The following is a 21722-nucleotide window of genomic DNA, read 5'->3' as shown; positions in this document are numbered from 1 at the left end:
AGAGCATATAGCAGGGTACCAAATCTGGACAGGAAGGTCAGGAAAGGTTTTCCTGAGAAAACGGCATTTCAGCTGAGACATGAAGAATGAGTGGGCATGAGGCACGCACAGATGGGGAGGGGCAGCTCACAGAAGGGCGGGCCTGGTAGGACATTATTAAAGGAGTTTACATATGGGAGTTACACGATCAGATTTTCATTTTAAGAAGACTATTTTGGTCATTGTGCAAGGAGTGGGTTGTGGAGGGGCAAGAGTGGAAGCAGCTGAGAGGTGGCAGAGTCTAGACGAAAAATGATACACAGTAAGAGCTATCACAAGATGCAGGGCACATGTCTGTGCCTAGAGAGGCCATGGGATAACAAGGTTTGAGAGCTCCACTCGTAGGTTGTCTGGCCATCGAGTCTGTTGGAGAATGAATACTGGCACGCAAATAGCTGACTTACGAATGATCCATACTTTTGAACAGCTAAACATTCTAGTACGTCCCCACCCACAACCCCAATCTCCAAAGCTAGTACCTGCCTTTGCTTCACTCTCGTCCCCAGTCTACTTCCCCTCTGTCACTGTCCCAAAGCGTATCCCTATCCCTAAATTTCTCAACATACAGGCAACAGGGAAATTCCCCTTCCTCTAGCACATGGCCAGTACTGTTACCAAAAACACAATCCTCAGCTGGCCCAGGAGTGGTGAATTTGAAGAATGGAGTAGAACTCAGTGTCTTAATTACTAAGGTTGGGGAAAATAAACATTAGGCATTCCACACTAGAAATTCAGGCTAACATTTTCTAAGGAAACTCTGCTACGTGTGGTAGATGAGTAGTTTATTACTCAGTTTACAGCATATTAAGGATCTTAAGGACTGGCCAGGGGACTGACTTGCCCAGGAGCACGTGGTTCTCCAGGAACATGCATTCTGAGCTCTAAATAAATGACACAAACCAACAAGCATTTTTCAGTTGGGGAATGTCAGCAATGGTATGCAAAAGCTACCATGGCTTTATTATCAGGGTGGAGGTGAGCAGTCATTCTCTTTCAGCATTTATTTTCATAATTCAATAAAGCTCATCTTTTCAAAGGATGCAAGGATGATTGCAAAGGCTTTTTCATTTATTTACAAGCTCTCTCCAGGAGCCTAGGATTTTAGGTGTTTGTGGCATACAAGGGACAAGAAATAACTTTATTTTTATATGATAAATTAAATATTAACATGGTTCCCAACTTGATAAAGTTTACTAAAAGTTCAGGATCTTTATTTTTCATGGATACCATGCCCTTCCTTAGGCTGTGCTAGAACTCAGGACTTACACACTTACAGTCTGAGAAAAAACACACTGATAGTTGACCTATGGGTGGCTCATGACCCCTTCAAAGATGGCTGAACTTCCTCATGGCTCTGCTCCCTCAGTGCAAGTTCTGCCAAATCAGGAATGCCCACCAAATCTTCTGAGACCATAATGATTCATGCCCAGACCTCCACAATTACCCCATCATCTCTGCATCCCCATATAAGTCAAGTCCAACATTGATGCTGCTCTAAGGAAACCCACATTCTACTCAATTTCCCAATCTTTTGGAAGCCAATTCTTACCAGGGGTCAGGCTTCTCCCTTCTTCAATTCCACTGCCATTCCTTGAAGCCTCATTGGAGCCAGCCCAGTGGTAAGTTCAAGTACTTTAGTGAACCAAGCAGGTAAGTGCCCCATGTGTAATGCAACAGGGAGAGGTGGGGAGTATGGCTGAGTAAGAGCCTCTGTTGTGAATGGCTCGTGACCATATGAGCATGTATGATTAAAGTGACCAAATCTTCATACTTCAAAAAAATAAGATACAATTCTGAATTGTGATATAGAATCTTCTGATTTTAAAACTTTAGAATCTGAAACAAATTCGTTTTAAAAGTTATTAAGGAATAATTAATAATTTGTTGGATATGTAATGGTATGGCAGTTTTGCTTTTATTTATATATATATATATGAAGTATTTATAGATGAAATTATATTATAGCTGTGATTTGTTTTAAAATTTTCCATGGAAAAATTTAAATTGTATATGTAAAAGGACATTAGTGTGATGATTTGAAAATATGTCCACAAATTCTTTGATATTCTTGTCTTCAAGAGTTAGAGCCTAATTCCCCTTTCCTGAGTATGGGCTGGATTCAGTGATTTGTTTCTAACAAAGATGATAAGGCAGAGGTGATCATAAGTGTCATGGAAAATTGGGTCATAAAAAGCAAAGACACTTTCTCGGCATTCCCTCTTTCTTAAATCTCTTGTTTGGGGGAATTTGCCACCAGGTCTTGAAGAAAAGGCCTCCTGTCAACAGTCCTGTGAGTACGTCATCTTCAAAAGGCCTGCCCAGGACCGCAGTCTTGGAGTAATTCTCTGTGCCACAAAAGGTAACTAATTCATCCAGGAAGTGGGGGCTGATAGTAGCAACTTTGGGCATCAACCTTTCAAACCAACATCTAGGCAGAGATACTCACAGGTAGCTCTCAGACTTGAATTCTGAAACTCAAAAAGCTGCCAACTGTTGTGTCCACCTGTACGCCACCACCAACCAAGGTGGTGTACTTTAAAGTATTCAACATCTTCCTATCCTTTTGTCCTATGTAGAATATCGGGGGAAGAATTTAATAATGACTCCTAGGATGAATATAATCAACTGTGGGACTTCATTTTTGCTTGTTTTGTTTTTTAAATTTCTTTCCCATATTTGTCAGTGAGTGATGGTTGATGCTACCTGGGGCCAGTTCTCTTTTAAGGTGTTTTTTCTTGATAGATTTTCAATTGCGAGGGGTCAAAAGATGGGTGGCTAATTTGTTTTCTGTAGTGACAAAGTCCACACTTAAAATTGTAGGTGCTTACTCAGTACCTGTCAATGATTTGAAAGTTAAATATTGGAAGGAGGATATTTCCTTTAAAAGAAAAAAATTAACTGAACCCCGTCCCCACCACCAGCACCACCACTCCGAGTCTTCACTGGAGTCTGATACAGATGACAGAATGCATGAGAACCTGGACTTTACTGATTCGTTGCTGTATCTCTAACATCTGCGACAGTTACCTGGCATGTGGAAGTTGCATAATAGACATTTGTTTTTCAGTGAATGAATGAAACCAAAAGGGAGAGGCTCCTTTCAGAGGAGGAGGGGGCTGCTCCATCCACTGGCATTCTCCTGGCTCCTTTCCTTTCCCCATCTCACTCTCAAAATGTCATCATCACTGAGGCACCTCTAAGGCCGTCTAAGCCTCCTGGAGAAACACAGCTTTCAGTCCACGGGATGGGAATAATATCTGCTGAAGATATGAGCAGACCTGGTTTCGACCCACAGTCCTTTCACTTAAGTTGGCGTCATTGCTCTCCTCTGGTCCTGATTTCTTCTGCCAAATGAGATGAAAGCTTCCAGTCTAATGTCTGAGGCCTCACGGGTCTGTCCCAGGCTTTCCCTTCTCTGAGGCCCACCCTAAGGGAGACAAGTCACCACGCATGAGGCTCTTTGAAGCTGACAGACCGGAGGCCTCTGAGCGATGTGATCAGAGGTGCACAGCTTGGCAGATGACCTGATATGACTGATGTTCAAAGAAGCTGTCAGTGAATAGAAGGCAGCCTGCACAAAGGACCAGCCAAAAATAATGAGTGAGGTGAAAGAAAGAAACACAGCAAGGCAGGGCTCTGGGGTCACTTTTGTTTCCTCTGTTCTACCCCCTTCATCTCCTCCACCACCCAATCCTCAAACAATCCCCTCTTCCCTCTTCTAAAAGAAAAGTTAAAAGATTTCTTTTGGGAAAAGAGTAGTTTGCTTAGACTGCTGCTGTTTACCTTTGGAAGGACTGCCATTGGCGGTGAGTGCAAACACAGGAAAAGGCCTCTGGTTACAGGAAGAGCTGCAGACGGGCCCAGAAGAGTTGACATGGTGCTGCTCAGGTCGCTCCCTGCCACGCCGGTGCTCAGCCCTGGCACAGAGAACCAGGCCCTTTGCCTGGGCATCAGCCCACCAGCCTTCAGCTATTTCTTGTACTGGGCCTACTCTCCCCTTCCCGTGGGGGTTTCGCCCCTGCAGCATGAATAGAGGGAGGGGTGGAAGGGTGGGTGGACAAGGAAGGGGGAGAGAAAAGGAAAAGCGGCTTATATTACCTTATATCTGGTCTAGTACAGAAAATACAATTAGAAAGGGCAGAAACTTTGGGCTTATATGTTAGTGTATTTGTTTTCATTAAATAATCATTTTATTAAAATCATCCTCCATCAGTATGTTGAATAAAATGTCAGAAACAAAAAGACAAATATTATCATGCCTCACTCATATGGACAAACTGTAATATACAAACCCAGTGAACTGAAATCAAGATCATGGTTTATCAGGTTGGGGCCTATTGTAAAGCATCCTAGATTGTAAGCTCTTACAGCAGTCACATATATTCTGGAGTTGTAACTTGATATTTCTAAATTCTGAGATACTGGGCTATTTGCACATAGCTTGGTCATTCCTGAAAACTTCAGGTATTTATGAGACACCTGAGATTAAGAGGTAGAGCACTGAAGCTATGAAACTCAGCAGTACCCTGTTCAGCAACTGTTTAAAAAGCTGAAGAAGTGATCAGACTTTGTCTAGACATGTGAATGAATCTGATCTGGATAGGACTAAGGTAAATCCGAATACTGGGTAAAACATGGTAATGCCCATATTTTCAAACTTCAACCCTGTATGAAACCAAAGGGAGAGATGTTTATTTGCTACAAAATGTATATTTTGGGTAGTATATTATGCAATTTAACTTGTATGGTCAGTTTACTTGAACACCATAATTACGTGGTATCTTTAATAGGGAGTGAGATCTTGTGGTTTGTCCAGGTTAGTGTGATTTCCCAATATATCCCAGAGTAATTGGGGCAGACAATAAAAAGTATTTGCAAAGTCCCCTTGGAGGACTGGGGAAAAAGGATGAAATGTTCAACTTTCCCACCTAGGGGAATTCCTCATATTCTCTCAATCAGTGGGGACAAAGAATTCAGTAGGCTGAGCCCTCAATCTTGGGGTAAGCCCCTAAGAAGCTTATTCCTGCAAAGGAGAAGCCAAGCCTACTGATAATTATGCCTCAGAGTCACCCTCAGAGAACCTCTTTTGTTGCTCAGATGTGGCCTCTCTCTCTAAGCCAACCTGGCAGGTGAACTCACTGTCTTCCCCACCCCTACATGGGGCATGACTCCCAAGGGTAGAAATCTCCCTGGCAACGTGGGACCTGACTCCTGGGGATTCACCACGACCTGGCATCATGGGATTGAGTCCTTGTGGGAAGGACTCCATGGGATTGAGAGAGCCTTCTTGGCCAAAATGGTGAAGAGAGAAATGAGATAAAATAAAGTTCCAGTGGCTGAGAGATTTCAAACAGAGTTGAGAGGTTGTCCTGGAGGTTATTCTTATGCATTATAAAGATATCCCTTTTTAGTTTATGGTGTATTGGAGTGGCTGGAGGGAAGTGCCTGAAACTGTGGAGCTGTGTTTCAGTAGCCTTGATTCTTGAAGATGACTGTAAAACCATATAGTTTTTACAGTGTGACTATGTGATTCTGAAAACCTTGTGTCTGATACTCCTTTTATCCAGGGTATTGACAGATGAATAAAAAGAATAAGGATTAAAAATAAATAAATAATGGGGTAGATAAATGTAAAAGTTAGATAGAGTGAAATGCTGTTGGTCAATGAGAGGTAGGGGTAAGGGATAATGGATATGAGTTCTTTTTTTAATTTTTGTTTCTTTTTCTGGAGTGATGCAAATGTTCTAAAAATGATCAATTCACAACTGATGAATACACAACTGTGTGATGATATTGTGAGCCATTGATTGTACAATATGGATGGACTGTATGTGTGTGAAGATTTTGAAATAAAAATAATTTTATAAAATCATCCTCCATGAAGAGGTCATGTTTGCCAAAGCAGGGCCATTACCCTGCCCCAAAAAATCCATTTCTTTTCAGCTAACTCCAGAACTCTGTGATTTATTTTTGAAAGGGAAGAGGAAGATTCTGTCTTCTTACTTTTCAAAGCATTTACTCATGAAACCTACCTACCCTGAGAAGTGGTACGCTAAATTGTGGGGAAAAGGAGGGAAATAGTATGGAGGAAACAAATGATGTTAAATCATTGAAATCTTCTGGGCCTCCCCCATTTCCCCCAAATTTCTTTCCTCTAATTCCACTTCCAAAATTCCCCTGGCTCCAAGAAGCACTCGACTTTCTGGTTGGGTCATTCTCACATTTACCGTAAGGATTTCACTTCTCTTTCTCACAAACATTTTAGATATTTCTGTCAAAATCTTTCTTTCTGAGCACTCACAGCACCCTGTCTCCTCCAGAGGGCCTTCCCCAAACAAAATGGGAATAAAGCATTGCTATTCCTTCCTCCATCCACCCACTCCCACCTTATCTGACGCTCAGTGCGGAGATGCTTCTCACATGCAGAATTTTCTTATGGCACAAAAAGCAGTAAATTCACCTCTACCAAGAAATTTTTCCCAATTTTCTTTAAGAACAACTCACTAAACTCTGACTACAATATTCTACTGGGTTCATAATTGCATGTAACTCAAGATTCTTTGCGTTCTAGTAATATTTTTCTCCAGCAGTAGACTCGGCTGTACCTACACATATGTGTTTACCTTTATTCAGCTTGGAATTTGCTCTCCTTACTGAATCTGTACATTGATGCCTTTCTCCAAATTATGGAATTTTCCATCTGTTCTTTCTTCAAATATTTTTCTGCCTCATTTCTTCTTCTCTTCTCCTCAGTAACTCCAATTACATCTCACAGACCTTTTGATACTGTCCCACAAGTCCCTGAGATTCTGCTCATTTAAAAAAACCTCCTTCTCTCTGTTCTCCATATTAGATAACTTCTATTGAAATAGTTTAAGTACACTAATTTTTCTATCTCCACTTTACAGTTAAGGCCATCCAGTGAATTTTTATTTTAGATACTGCAATTTATTTTCAGTTCTAGAATTTCCATTTGATTCTTTTTTCTATAGGTTCTATTTTATATTTTTACTGAAGTTTCCAATCTTTTCATTTATTGAGAGTGTATTTCCTTTATATTCTTCAACATAGCTATAAAAGCCAATTTTTTAATCTTTCCTGCTAATTTTATCATCTAGATCACCTCCAGTTTGACCTCTTGACTACCTTTTTCTCTTGAGACTGAGCCATATTTTTCCATTTCTTTATATAATGAGTAATTTTGGATTGTCTGCTGGCCATTATGAATGATATATTTTAGAGAATCTGTATTCTGTTATGCTTTTCTGAGGAATTTTTTTTCTAGACAAGCAGTTAACTAAGCTGAATTCAAACTGCACACTCTGTCTGCCCTGCGGTAGGGAAGCTTATAGCCAAAAACAAGACTTTCAGCCTTAGCTAGGATACCTGAAGTCCACTCACGCACATGAGATTCAGGATTTAGAAAGAGTCTAAAGGCAGGAGTTGGTCTCCCTCTCTGACTCCTTTATATGATTTCTTCTTCACTTTCAAGAAGTTGTGATTGCCCTGAACTCTGTCCACTGGTTTCTACATTGAGTAAGAGTCACTCTGTGTGACAATGGGTACAACCTGCCCTCGGGAAAAAGCCATAAAAGCATAAAGTTGACATAGCATTCTCTTCTTCATGTGTAGACTCCCTTCTGTTATCTACCTTTCTTCATTCATCTTCTAGTACCTCCAGATCATTTTTTTTTTGCTTTTCTTTTCATATTTTGCCTAAAGTTTTTAATCATATGCAGGAGATTTGGTCTGCTAGGAACTCATTAGGCCATGATACGAAATGGAACTCCTATCCTTTGGGTTCTTGAATAAATCACTATTCAAATGTTTTCTAAGATCCTGCCAGTTCTTCTCTTTAGCAAATAGTTTTTTGCCTCAGTTTCTACTCCACCCTCAAATTTTGTGGCTTAAAACAATAACTATGTCAATTTTCCTTGGTTCTGTGGCCAGCAGTCTGGGCTGGGATCACCTAGGCAGGTCTTCTGCTGCCCTTGCCTGAAGGTGCACACGTGGCTGCAGTCATTCAGGGGCTTGACGAGGACCATATGGCCTGAGAGGCACCCCCCCATTTGCAATGCACACAGGCAGTTGGGTGGTCTCTCTCTGCATGTGTTGTTTTACATTTTCAAAGAGGCTAGCCCAGGCTCCTTTGTATGGGTATCTCAGAGATCCAAGAGGGAGAGAACAGAAAACTACAAAGCCTGTGCCTAAAACATATACAGCATCACTTTGACCATATTCCATTGATCAAAGCAGGTCATAAAGTCAGACCAGATTTAATGGAATGGAGAGTAGACTCCATCTTTCAATGAGAACAGAAGAAAAGCTACATTGCAAAGGTATGCGCATATGGGGATAGGAGGAATTTGTAGCCATTTCCTATAAGCCATTACACTATTATAACAAGATTACAGTGTAATAATAATGGGTAACAGTCTTATTCAAATGTAACACACATTCAACTTTATCACCACACTCATCTGTGAAACATCTATATGAAAAAGGGCAGGATACTTTTCTTATTCCTATTTCATTATAGAGAAACTGAGGAATTGAGCGACCATGATAAATAGAGCCAACATACAGATATACATATTATGAAGAATGTACAGTGGTAGAAGATGGAGGAAGAAAGAAAAGCATGGGAGGGAGTTAGGAGTGCAGGATGAAGGAGAATTTGTCATTTTAAACAAGATGGTTAAGGAAGACCTCATAGAATAGCTAAGAATCTGAAAGAGGCGAGGGAAGGGCAGAGACTTTAGTCAGAAGGAATAGTAAGTACCCTTAGTAAAAATTGATATTATGTTTGTTATATGGAGTCCAGGGAACCGCCAAGCCTTGAACCTGATTTGAAATTGTTCCAGATTGGTAGCATCTCAGATGTCTGACAGCAGCAAGTGAAAATCCTGTTTGGAAAAAAGATACTATCATTCTAAGGCTCAACTTAGTCTTACAAATAATTAAAAAATACAATGCCAAATAAACTATCAAAAATCACCAGGCATACATGGAAACCAAACACATCAAGCAAGAACCAGCAGAAAGACTGACAACCAAAGAGGTCCACAAATACAGGAGATAATGTCTGCTGGAATTATTAGTCACCAAACTACAAACTTATATATAAACTTCTGTTTGAAGGAGAAGGAAGAAAGTATGAGTCAAAGAAAATATTTTAAGATATAATAGCTGAAATTATTTGGTACTAATGAAAGATATCCATCCACAGATTCGAGAATCCCAATAGATTCTACACAGTATACATTTAAAGAAAGAACTCCTAGATATATACAGCAAAACTACAGGAAACCAAAGTCTATACATTAAAAACAGTCACAGGGTGTAAGGGTGGTTCAGTGGTAGAATTCTCACCTGCCATACTGGAGACCCAGGTTTGATTCCCAGTTCATGTACTTCCCCCCCAAAAAACAACAAACAAGCAAAACAAAGAATAAAACAACAAAACAAACAAAAAATGAACAAATGCTGCAACAATAATGGGATACTCACATGAAAAATAATGAAATGTAACCCTACCACACAGCATACAAAAAAAAAAAAAAACAGCTACAGGGAAAAGGACATACCACATTCAAGGAGGTGAAGTCAAATTGACAGTTACTTTTTAAAAATCAATAAATCAGTAACAGAAATCAGAGGATACTGAAATGATATTGTCAACATGCTGAAAGAAAATAACTTCCCACCTAGAATTTTATTCCCAGCAAAAAATGTATAAATCAGTAATAAAGATTAATAGAGATGTTTAAGAGACAAAAAAAAATGAATTTGGGAAATTCTAAAAAATGTACTTCAGGAAAAAGTAAAATGATCCAGATAAAAAGTTTGAGATACAAGAAAAAAATGAAGAGCAAGTATATATATATATATATACCAAGAGGAATTTTTAAATTATGTAGAATTCTAAATTGTGACAATAATAGCAAATAAATTGTGATGCAGGTTCATGGCATTAAAGTATCCTAATATTTTGAATTATACAGGACAAGGAGAAAATAGGTATTTACATTAGATTTTGAGAAATGAACAATACAAGATATAATTTTTAGGCTAGGCACTAGAAGAACAGAGAGTCAGTATAGATATTCCAAAATAGCAAAGGCGGAAAAATGATGACAAAATCTTAGTCAATCCAAAAGATGTCAGGAAATAAGAAAAACAGAATCACAGAAGTAGGACATATAGAAATCCTGAAATAAGATGCTGGATTAAACCCCCAATATATCAATAACTACATTAAATGTAAATGGACCAACCTTACCACCACTGCTTAATAAATGCACATTAGAGGGCTAAGGGGAATATTAGAGAAGGGACTGAGCTGAAGGTAGAATGCCTTAGTTCTAGTCTTGGTTTAGTCATCAAATAGCCATAGAATTCTGAGCAATTCTCCAGACTTCAGTTCACCCAGGAAGTGAGGGTATTAGATTGGATAATGTGTAAGCTTCACTCAGCCCTTATAAACGTAGAGACTACTCTCAATGGCCTCCATTCATATAGCTCAGATCTTAAAATAGCCTCTTCTTGCTAACGCTTGTCCCATTCACAGCAGGACAGGACGCCCTCTGCTGAGATAAAATTGAATTCTCTTAATCCCCTGGTAGATATTGAACAAGATATCTGAGGTGGCATATGGAAATGGTATATATTAGAGATAATGTGGGGGTGGGGGGTGGTTTAAAGGTAGCAAAAATACTCCTATAAATGACTGTTCATAATGATGCCAAAATCCCAAACATTGATTTACTTGAGTTAGCAAGTGAAAAACCGAGTAGTCCAATTCATTGGTCCTTGAAGGGCATACAGAACTTTCAGAGATTTTTAACATCCACCACCCAGTCCTCCATAAGAAATTTGGATTTACCAACATTTAGTATACCAAATGACACTGGTGCTATCCCTGTCACATGTGAAATGAGCACGTCACAGACAGAGTCTGAGTTACCCTGAGGGAAAAGTGGGAATTCCACACTGCAGAGTGGCTGACCACTACACCATCCCTGACTTACAGAGCATCATGACAAAACACAGTGTATGCATTGCAAATTAACAATTTGGAAAATTGGCTTAAAAAGATCCTCATGAGAAGAAAATTACAAATTGAAAAGAATATTAATCATGCAAGCTCAAGGAAACAACAACGTGGCAGAGCTGATATTTCTCCTATTCTTTCAACCATATTACAAACTAAAAACAATGATAATCTAACCAGATGTGCAAAAAAGCCTGTCAAAAATATTGGAATGTTATCAAGAAGTCTCCTCGAAATCAGTTATGGTGTGGTCCATCCAGGGCAAAATTCCTCTCTGGATCTGAGAAACCTAGAAAACAAGTTATCTACTTCCAAAATGCAATAATAGGACAGGCATCTGATAAACATTCCATTCCAGAAGGCAGAAATTGGGACGAAAACAGAGATCACAAGCAAGTCCAAAACCAGCAGGGCCACCTCCATCGATTTCAAGGTCTGAAAGTAATCCGCGGTCAGGGTTTAGTCCTTGGGCCCATGCGAGCATAGCTCACCCTCTCCAGGGGCTGGGCAGTAGCCATGTGCTCCTTGAAAGCAGGGCCTAGCCCCCACCCTCAACGGGAACTGGAGATGTGGCCACGCTCTGCCTGGAAACTGGGTGCAGACAGCCCTCTCTCCAAGAATTGGAGTGGTGGCTGCACTCTCCCCAACATCAGGGAGTGGGCCCATCCCTGCCCCAAGCACCGGGGCAGAAATCTCACCCTACCCAAAGACTTGGGTGGAGGCTCCTCTCTCTTGACCTGAGATCTCTTTGGTCCAGACCTCTGCTTCCATGGTTCTGCCCCAATGCCATTTTTCCTTCATTTCATCTGTTTCTGACCCTTTCAATCCAAGCTGGCAGTGCTGCTGTCACTTCATGGAAAATTCTCAAAATCCTTGTTGGTTTTACATTTGGTTCAAGGGGGTCCAAACCAACTGGCAGAAGTTCTTCCATAGATCCTTCTTGGATAACTGCATTTCCAAATCTGACTTCCCCTGAGATAGGTGACTGGATCCATGAGTCATCGTCTAGTCTTCTTAGCAATGAGCGCTTCAACTAAACCTTCATACAGAGCTCCGTTCTCTGGGAATGCACCTTCCTGGAGCTCAGTTAGGGCCCTGAAAGAGCTGCTTCTGGCCCAAGTCTTGGACAACGCTATTTGGATAAGCTGAGAAATTTCCGAGTTGCTTTTTCCTTTGTGCTTAATAGTTCAGTTCCCAGTTTATCTCTTTCCTCTTCCATTTTACTATAAGCAGCAAGGAGAAATGAGGTTGCATCTTCCACACTTAGCATGAAAATCTCCTTAGCTATATATCCAAGTTCATCACTACAAGCTCAGCCTTATTTCTGAGCCCTCAGCAGAAATGCCTTTAATGTCCATTTCTTTACCAACAGTCTCTTCAGAGTAATCGAGGCTTTTTCTGCAACCACCTCAAAATTCTTCCAGCCTCTACCCATTACTCAATTCCAAAGCTGCTTCCACATTTTCAGGTATTTGTCACAGCAGCACCTCACACTTAGTACCAAAAACCGTCTTAGTTTGCTGGATTGCTATGGCAAACACCACACAGTGGGTTGGCTTAACAACAGGAAGTTATTGGCTCCTGAGGTTAGAATTCCAAAGTCAAGGCTTTGGCAAGGAAATGCTTACTCCCCAAGGTCAATACCATCTGTAATAATCCTTGGCCTGCCTCAACATCACATGGTGATCTCTCACTCCTTGTATCTGCTCTTCTGCTTTCTGCTGAGTCCCAGCTTCAGGCTCCTCTTTGTGGCTTTCTCTGAGCCTCCAGTAATATGGCTTAAGAACCACACCTTAAATTAAAAAATAACATCTTCAAAAGTTCCAATTTAAAATGGGTTCACACACAAGAATGCAGATTAAGATTAAGAACATGTCTTTTGAGGGGGCACATAAATTTAATCTACCACTAAGGCTATTTTGAAATATGGATTTATACCCACTGTCATTAATAAAAACCTCAATAATTTCAGCTAACATTAGAAGGGAGTCATTGTAATTAACAGGACACTTTATAATACATTACACCTTTTTTCCATCCTTTTAAAATTTATTTTTTGTATATTTTATAATGAACTAATGTGGTAGATTGTGTGTATAATTAGTAAGCAAATAGATCAACAGAGAAATAGACAATTTAGGGCTGTATGCTCCAATTTTTAATTGATGGATATATTAGTTTCCCAGGGCTACTGCAACACAGTATCACAAACCAGCTAGCTTAAAACAAAACAATTTTACTCTCTCACGGATCTGTAGGCAAGAAGTACGAAATCAAGGTGTCAAAAGGGCCATGTTCCCTAGTAACACAAAGAAACATGTGATTCATACTCAAGAGAAAAGGCAATTGATGGAGACCAACTGTTGAAATTAGCAGACAAGAATTTTAAAGCAGCTATTAAACTCCGTTCAAGACTTTAAAAAATACATCTTCCCACAAGGAGAAACAACTAACTTTAGTCTTGTATGTAATAAAGGACTATATTAATATAAGATGCAATATAGAATCTATATGTGATAGCCATACAGATTATATTTAGATATCAATATATCTATATGTGATAGCTATATAGATTCTATTTAGACATCAATATAGACATATAGTATAGGTACAGATAGAGATATGGCCTGGGAAGATTTTGAAGATGATCAAAGGATACAAAAATTTAAAGGAACTTCACAATTTTCTATTAAATCCTATCTAACACTCGAAAAATCTTATTCTAAGCAAGGCAGGACAGTTTGACTTAGCTGAGATGTGTCCATTTTGAAGGAGACATCAAAATTTAAAACCGCTCAACTGCAGTACAAAAAAGAAACTTTTGGTACTGATCAAGTGTTTTCAAAAGACAGCCCTGAGCCACCTCATATTGTTCACCTCATTCATCTGAAAAGTATTTAAGGCTTAAATATAAGAATTAATTTGTAAAAACTTCTAGAATAAAACATAAAACAACCTTAGGGTAAGCAGAAACTTCTTAGATAGGATGCAAAAAACAAACTACAAAAGAAGAATTTGGTAAGTGAGACTTCATTAAATTAAAATTTGATAAATCAGACTCCATCAAAATTTATGTCCTTCAGAAAACAGAAAAGAAAAGACAAGTTATAGACTGAGAAAATATTCATGGTACATATATTTGACAAAGAACTAGAATATATAAGACCTCTTATAACTCAATAATAAGAAGACAAGTAATCAATTAAAAGTGAGCAGAATATTTGCTCTACAATCTTCTTTACAATCTTCACTTTACAAAAGAAGACATACAAGTGGCAAATAAGTATATGAAAAGACGCTCAAAATCATTAATCATCAGGGAAATACAAATTAAAACCACAATGAGATACAACTACATACCCAGTAGAATGGCTAAAAGAAAGATGACTGAAAAGTAATGGTTCAGGATATGAGAAGAAATTGAAACTCTTATACCTTGCTGGTGGGTACTTTTTGTTATAGTGTAAATTATATCCCAATAAAGCTTTTTATTAAAGGGAGAAGGGACTTCTGGGATGATGATGGAATTGGATAGGCTGAGTTTACTCCTGCTTTGTGGAACAACAGAAGTGACAGAAAAATGACTGGGACTGCAATTAAAGGGTACGAATGATAGAGAAGGTCTTCTACGTTACACAGGGAGGTACTGGGCAAAAAAGTGGATAAATTGAAATGGAGAGAACAGAGTGAGTGAGCTTAGGTATAACCCCACTGGGGCAAACAGAAGTAGGTGGGGAAGTGCAGGTCCAAAGGAGAAGATGTCCCTCCATTCCAGCCAACCTCTGCAGCTACCCTGGGAGATCTTCCTACGCAGGTCCAAAGCCAGGAGCTCCTGCAGGGAACACAGAAGTATGCCCAGCCACCTCCTGTGTGCCAGGACCAGCTGCCAGGCATTTCCAGGCTAGCTGTGGGTACGTGCAGCTGAAATACCCAGCCCCACAGCCCAAGGTGATCTTAAGCAGGAGACTGGAGGCCATCAGACCCATCAGTCCCATAAGTGGACTCTTCTGAGTTGCACACTGCTCACTTCACCCCCACCCCCACCCCCAGCCCGGGGTTAGTGGCTCTCAGCACGCACTGAGATCAGAAGCCTTGGCTATAACTTTATTGAGTCGCTATCTTCCTCAACTGGCTACCAAAGTCAGGGAGAGGCAGGCCTGAGGGGAAGAGGTAGCTCAAGAGAGCAATCTGTTAGGAAACCTCAACTATAATTGTATCCCCTCCGTGAGATCTGAGCTTTGGTTTGGTGGGGAATTATAGACAAACCAAGTGCAAAAGGGGACCTTCAATGCAAACCTAGGCAAATACAAAACCTTAGACACGTGAAGGAAACCAACTTGCAAAACACCTTATCAAGATGATTAAATGCCCCAAATGCAACCGAAAATTACAAGGCACATGAAGATTCAGGCAGATATGGCTCAGTCAAACAACCAAGTTAAAACACTAGAGGGGACATGGAATTTGGAACAACTAATCAAGGATATTCATAAGGACATAAAGTATATCAAGACACTGGAAGAGCATAAAGCAGAATTTGAAAGAATACATTAAAAAATAGCAAATCTCACAGAGATCAAAGATATTGTAGAGCAAATTTAAAATACACTAAAGACACACTACAGCAGACCTGAAGAGGCAGAAGAAAGAATAAGTGAGCTAAAAGACAGAATAATTGAACTCAAGCACACAAAAGAACAAATGGCAAGAAAGATGAAAAAAAATGGAACAGCATTTCAGGGAAATGATTGACAACCTGAAAAGCACAAATGTAAGAATCACTGTGTCCTGGAAGGAGAAGAGAAGAGTAAAGGACTAGGAAGGATAGTTGAACAGATAATGGGGGAAATATTCCCAAATATTATAAAAAAATATATATGAAATCAAAGAAGCCCAATGAACCCCAAATAGAATAAATTCAAGTAGGCCTACTCCAAGAAACATACTAATTACGTTGTAAAATGTTTGAAGAGCAGCAGAAAGTCCTAAAAGAGCGAGAGAAAAACTGTTTGTGTCCTTGCCTTCAGTTTCTCTGAATATTGGACAGTGTCAGGAAAGTTAAAAGGCAGACTGCACAATGGGAGACAATGTATGGAAATCATATATCAGATAAGAGTTAAATACTCTGGATCATATGGCAATTCTATACTTAGCTTCCTGAGGAACTTACAAACTGCCTTCCAGAATGGTTGTACCATTTTACATTCCCACCAACAGTGCATAAGTGTGCCACTTTCTCTACAACCTCTCCAGCATTTGTCATTTTCTGTTTATATATATATATATAATGGCCATTCTAGTGGACGACAGATGATTTTGATTTGCAGTTCCCTAACAGCCAGTGAAGTTGAACATCTTTCATATGCCTTTTAGCCATTTGTATTTCCTCTTCTGAGGATTGCCTCTTCATAACTTTTGCCCATTTTTAATTTGATTGTTTGCCTTTTTGTTGTTGAGTTGAAGAATCTCTCTAAATATTCTGAATATAACCTTTTATCTAATATGTGGTTTCCAAATATTGTCTCCATTGCGTAGGCTATCTTTTTACTTTCCAGACAAAGTTCTTTGAAACACAAAAGTGTTTAATTTTGAGGAGTTCCCATTTATCTATTTCTTCTTTCAGTGCTCATGCTTTGGGGGTAAGGTCTAGCCAACCACTTTCTGTTATAAGATTTATAAGATATTTCCCTATATTTTCTTCTACAAGTTTTATAGTCTTAGTGCTAATGTTTAAGTCTTTCATCCATTTTGAGTTAATTTTTGTACAGAGTGTAAGATATGGATCCTCTTTCATTCTTATGCCTATGCATATTCAGTTCTCCAAGCACCATTTATTGAAGAGGCTGTGCTGTCCCAGGTGGATTGTCTTGACTACTTTATCAAAGATCAACTGTCCATAGATAAGAGGGTCTATTCTGAACAATCAATTAGATTGCGTTGGTCAGTATGTCTATCTTTATACCAGTACTATGCTGTTTTGACCACTGCAGCTTTGTAATATACTTTAAGTCAAGTAGTGTGAGACCTCCCATTTTATTTCTCTTTCTCAAGATATTTTTAACTATTCGGGACCCCCTGCCCTTCCAAGTAAATTTGGTTATTGGTTTTTCTATTTCTACAAAGTAAACTGTTGGATTTTTAATTGGTATTGCATTGAATCTATAAATCAATTCAGAAAGAATAAGTTCAGAGGTGCCAGTTCCATTCCCCTAACTTATATTGTTGACACCCCTTTCAACATGAAAAATTTTAAACAGGTATAGCCCAAATATCCCTAAAGATTGGGAGAAGCAAAGGAGAAGGAGGAGTTACAACAGAGAAGTTAGAATGTAACAAATGAGTGTGACTACTGAATCATTATATTGATATTTCTGTTTAGTCTCCAGCATCTTGGAGCAGCTAGAAAACCTAAAATTGTGGAACTGTAACCCATACCAAACTTTGAAATACGCTCTACAACTACTTGTTAAAACTGTACTTTTAAATCCATTGCCTTTTTGCATGTATATCCTATCTCACAAAAAATGTTTTAAAAAGTAAATCAGGTAAAGTAAAAAATGAAGTAAGAATGACAGAACGTTGATAACTGTTGAAGCAGGTTGACGGCATATAGAGGTTTGCTATACTATTTTGTTTACTATGTTTATCTTTGAAATCTTCACAATAAAAAGTTTAGAGATTAAAAAAAAGTAGGGTGTTGAACCAATGAAGTTTCAAACAATGGCTAATTAACAAGTAAAGCAAAACAAACAAGAACAAAAAAGAAAACCCCGAAGATTACAAAGGTGTAATGAACTAATTGCTATTATTTATAAAAGCACTATGCTAAGTCCTTGATATATATTTCCTCATACATTATGGCAAAGAGCCTTTGAGGTAGGTATAAATATTATTGCAATTTCAGTTAGGCAAACTGAAGCTTGGAAAGATTATGTGGTGATGCTTAGACAGGTTGACTGTGGCCCCTAAGCTCTTAAGCATTAAGCCAAAAAAACTCAAACTGCCACCTTGTAGGACTTCTGTCAGGTTGGTCACAAAACTGAGTGAACCCAATGCCCAGGAATATATACTAAACTCCTTTGAGTCTAGGTCCAATATTATACACAGCGTTGTAAGTAGCAGGAAGATCTTTATGTAACTGAAGTCATTTTAAAAGGCTTGGGCTCAGGTGGTGCGATGTGGCTCAGTGGCAGAATTCTTGCCTGCGATGCTGGAGACCCAGGTTCGTTTTCCAGAGCCTGCCCATGCCAAGAAAAAAAAAAAAGAAATTGAAGAAGACCTAAATAAATGGAAGGATATTTAAAAAATAAAGAGGCTTAGGCTCAAGCTGTGGTTCCACAATATACCAGCCTCATATCTGGGTGCAATTCTCTTACCCTTGTTTTTCTCAAGGGAAGGGAGATATGAAGTGGAGATCTAATCCCTACTTTTTCTACCTCGAAGGTCGAACGTGAAGATGAAATAAACACTGCAGTGGAAACCATGAACTAGTCATCCCTAACACTAGTACACTTGTTTGAAGAAGTAAGAAAGCCACAGTGGAGGTGCCCCACTACATGAGATTTCCTTATACGGATTCTCATTGACGCTGAAAGGTTCTGAAGGTACTTGTATCCACTTTCTTAATTGTAGGAGTGAAGGAATCGGCTTGTATGTATTGATACTTACTGGACTATGGGGATTACAAGGAGTTACTTCACTTCCTGCCTTCAAGGAGCTTACAGGCTAGCTGAAGAGGGGGGAAAACACAGCTAGGATACACATGAAATCATTAGAGTGCAATTTAAAGCTGTATTGAGATTAGAAAAATCATTAGGAAGTGTATCCTGGGGATAAGGAAATCCCCTGGAACAAAAACTATCTTTTAGAGAAATCTGAAGAAAAGACTGAAGAGAAACAGAACTTGATGAAGTTTCAGAAACAAGACTACAAAAGCTAATATTTAAAATATAAGCTTTTGACATGGTCTGCAAGGCAATACAATCACTTAACTCTAAAATATACAAGCATGTACACTTGTGGTGGAAGCGAAACTGGGATTTATCTGTTGAGGCAGGAACAGTGACACCCTGGTCTCCCATTCTTTAATTTCAGCTTTCCTGGAAACGCAGCTTCATGTGAAAGTTACCATGTCCTCAGCAGACAAGGCTGCAGCTTCTCTGCAAGGACATATTATGCAATTATCTTCAGCAAGTCTTGTTTTGAGTTCTGCAGACAAATTTTATAACCATGCAGGTAGGTTTGAAAAGTACTTAGCTTACATTTTTTTATTCCTCTTTTCCACCCAAGCACCCAGAAGGATAGAGATGAAATAAACACCTAATATTTTTCCTTAAACCTGGATTGATATGAAGAATAACTACAGACATGCATTTAAGGCTGGGGCTTAACATCAGTGGGTAAAGTAAAACACGTACAAGGAATAGCTTGCAGGAAAGGGGTAGGTAGTTGGGAAGGGGTCTTTTATTTGCGGCTCTATTATAGTATTTGAAATCCTGGAAATTCTCAAAGCATCTTTTAAAGCCAATAGAAAAAAATGTTTTTAATTATTTGAAATATTGAATTTATAACCCCAGTATAAGTCCATACAGTGCAAATATGGCTCATGTCACATATAGATAATGTAACACTCATCAACATGTATGATTTTCCTTTGTTTTTCATCTTTTGGGTAGAGATCTATTTATATATTTGTCTTGGTTTGGGCTCCCCCACAAACAGAATTAAAGGCAAATATTGGAGTGTAAACAGCTTTTTTTTGGAAAGGAAAGGGAACACTGGTAAGGGAGGAGGGAAGTGAGATAAGAAAGAAAAACAGGGAAAATGATAGAGGGTGCACCATCAAGCCAGCTACTACGGTGATGATTGGAGTCTTAAGTCCACTGGGGAAACTCTGGGGCCCAGGATAAAGCACATGCCTCAGCGTTACCCTCCCTGAGGGGTATAAGAAGCTACTCCCAGGAGATCTCCTTCCTTGTTACATCCACCCTGCTGAGCTCCACCCAGCTGGAGCAGAACTGGTTTCAAGAATCAAGAGAAAAATCCTCTGGCCAAAAACGCAGGTGCTGGCACCTGGAGGCCAGGACGCCTGTGCTCAGAAGTAATGAGAATGAGATTTGGGTGTGGCACCAATTGCATCTGCTACAATATTTGTGAAAGAGCAAACATTTTTAACCATCCTTTCCCCCGTCTAACCATTTTATCTCTGAACTCAGAGCCACTCGTTAAGGGACTCTGAGAGCTCCGACACTCTTCCCAGGTCTGCCCCTTCCATAGCAGATTTCAGTCACCTCCTGGTAAGAGGAGGAAGGCATATTTGCCTTATCGAATCCGAGCCCAGACAGGGGACAGACACCCCACCAGCTACTTGCGCCAAGACAACAGAAAGAACCCTGGACTGTGTCACCCCGTGCAGAGCTCGGCCCCTCAGCTTTGCCACCCTCCGCCCACGCAGCCCCCCACGCCGCGGGAAAGACCTCCCAGCAGTGCTGCTCCTTCAGACAAGCACCATCCCGGAGCAGCCTCCCCGCATCCCAGCCAAGACACAAAGACACAAAAGCCAGAAGCGGCTCCCGAACTGGATAAAACCAAGTTCTGTAAAGCAGATCCCATCAACACAGGCAAACGGATCGCAGCAGTGAGAGCGACCGCAGCTGAACGCTGCTTCCTCTCGGTCCCTGGACAAAACACTGACAAGCACTTCCCACCAACTTCTCAAGTGCGTGAACACGAGGAAGGAGGAAGATAAAGTTCTGCACGTGGTAGATGTCTCTCAAGAGACATCTGGAGTGATATTTTAGTATAAGACGAGCAAAATCCACCTAGTTTAGAATAAAAAATAATCCTTATCAAGGAGGGGAAAAGGGATCCTATCAACTGACACGTATCAGTTCATCTAATCACAGACCACCAAAGCCAGAGCCTGCCCACCTAGACGTTTTAGGGCATCGTTTTTGTATTTCAAGAAGAAAAACTGACCTCCAAATGTGCACAATGGACTTGGGAAAACGATATTATTTAGACGACACTGCCTTTTTTTCAAACTTCAGAAAATGCTTTGCATTCTAAGCTCAAGTCCGAAAGAAGAAGAGTGGTTGACGAGGCACAGACTCGTGCAGGAACGGGAAGGGGACACGCGGAGGTGCTCCAGAGGGGCAAGCACAGGGGCCGGCCCCCAGGGCGGAGGGCAAAGGGGCAGGTGAGAGGTTCTGAGCATCAGAACGCAGGGCAGAGACCGTGAGGGGCTGAAACGCAGACTTCTGAGGAGGGGCGCCGCAGGCGCTGGAGAGGTGCGCAGGAGGAAGCAGGGTCTTCCAAGGGTGGAAGTCGGAAAACTGGACGCAGGGCCCTGCCAGGGAGAAGCGCCCACGCGCCCGCAAAGCTCACAGGAACAGAAAGTCTGCAGGCAGCGCAGGGACAGCAAACCGGAACCGGAAGGAGCTGTGCTGCTTCCGCTTCCGCCTTCGTCCAGCGCCCCCTACGGGAGTCCGCGTGGAGCGGCCGCGCAGCACAGGGTGGACGGGCGGGTCCGCGGCGGGCAAAGGGCACCAGACCCAGAGGCGCCCCAGCTCCTCCTGGCGGCCGCTCGGCGCCTGCTGAGTAAAAGCAGATCGACCCGGAGCGCTTTTCC

General features: G+C 40.4%; 1 protein-coding gene across 1 annotated transcript in view; it reads right to left on the bottom strand.

Moving 5' to 3' along the window:
* Window positions 1-21504, bottom strand: part of ZNF366 (zinc finger protein 366) — a 94078-nt gene extending 72574 nt beyond the window's left edge. The window contains exons 1-2 of the mRNA XM_077139498.1: window positions 21071-21504; window positions 3823-4057 (exon numbers count right to left, since the gene is read on the bottom strand). The gene's annotated coding sequence lies outside the window, so the exon portion shown is untranslated. The remainder of the gene's footprint in view (window positions 1-3822; window positions 4058-21070) is intronic.
* Window positions 21505-21722: the final 218 nt, after the last annotated feature.

This window comes from Tamandua tetradactyla, chromosome 21 (assembly GCF_023851605.1).
Source record: "Tamandua tetradactyla isolate mTamTet1 chromosome 21, mTamTet1.pri, whole genome shotgun sequence".
NCBI lineage: Eukaryota > Metazoa > Chordata > Mammalia > Pilosa > Myrmecophagidae > Tamandua > Tamandua tetradactyla.
This window is presented reverse-complemented; position numbering and strand designations above follow the sequence as displayed.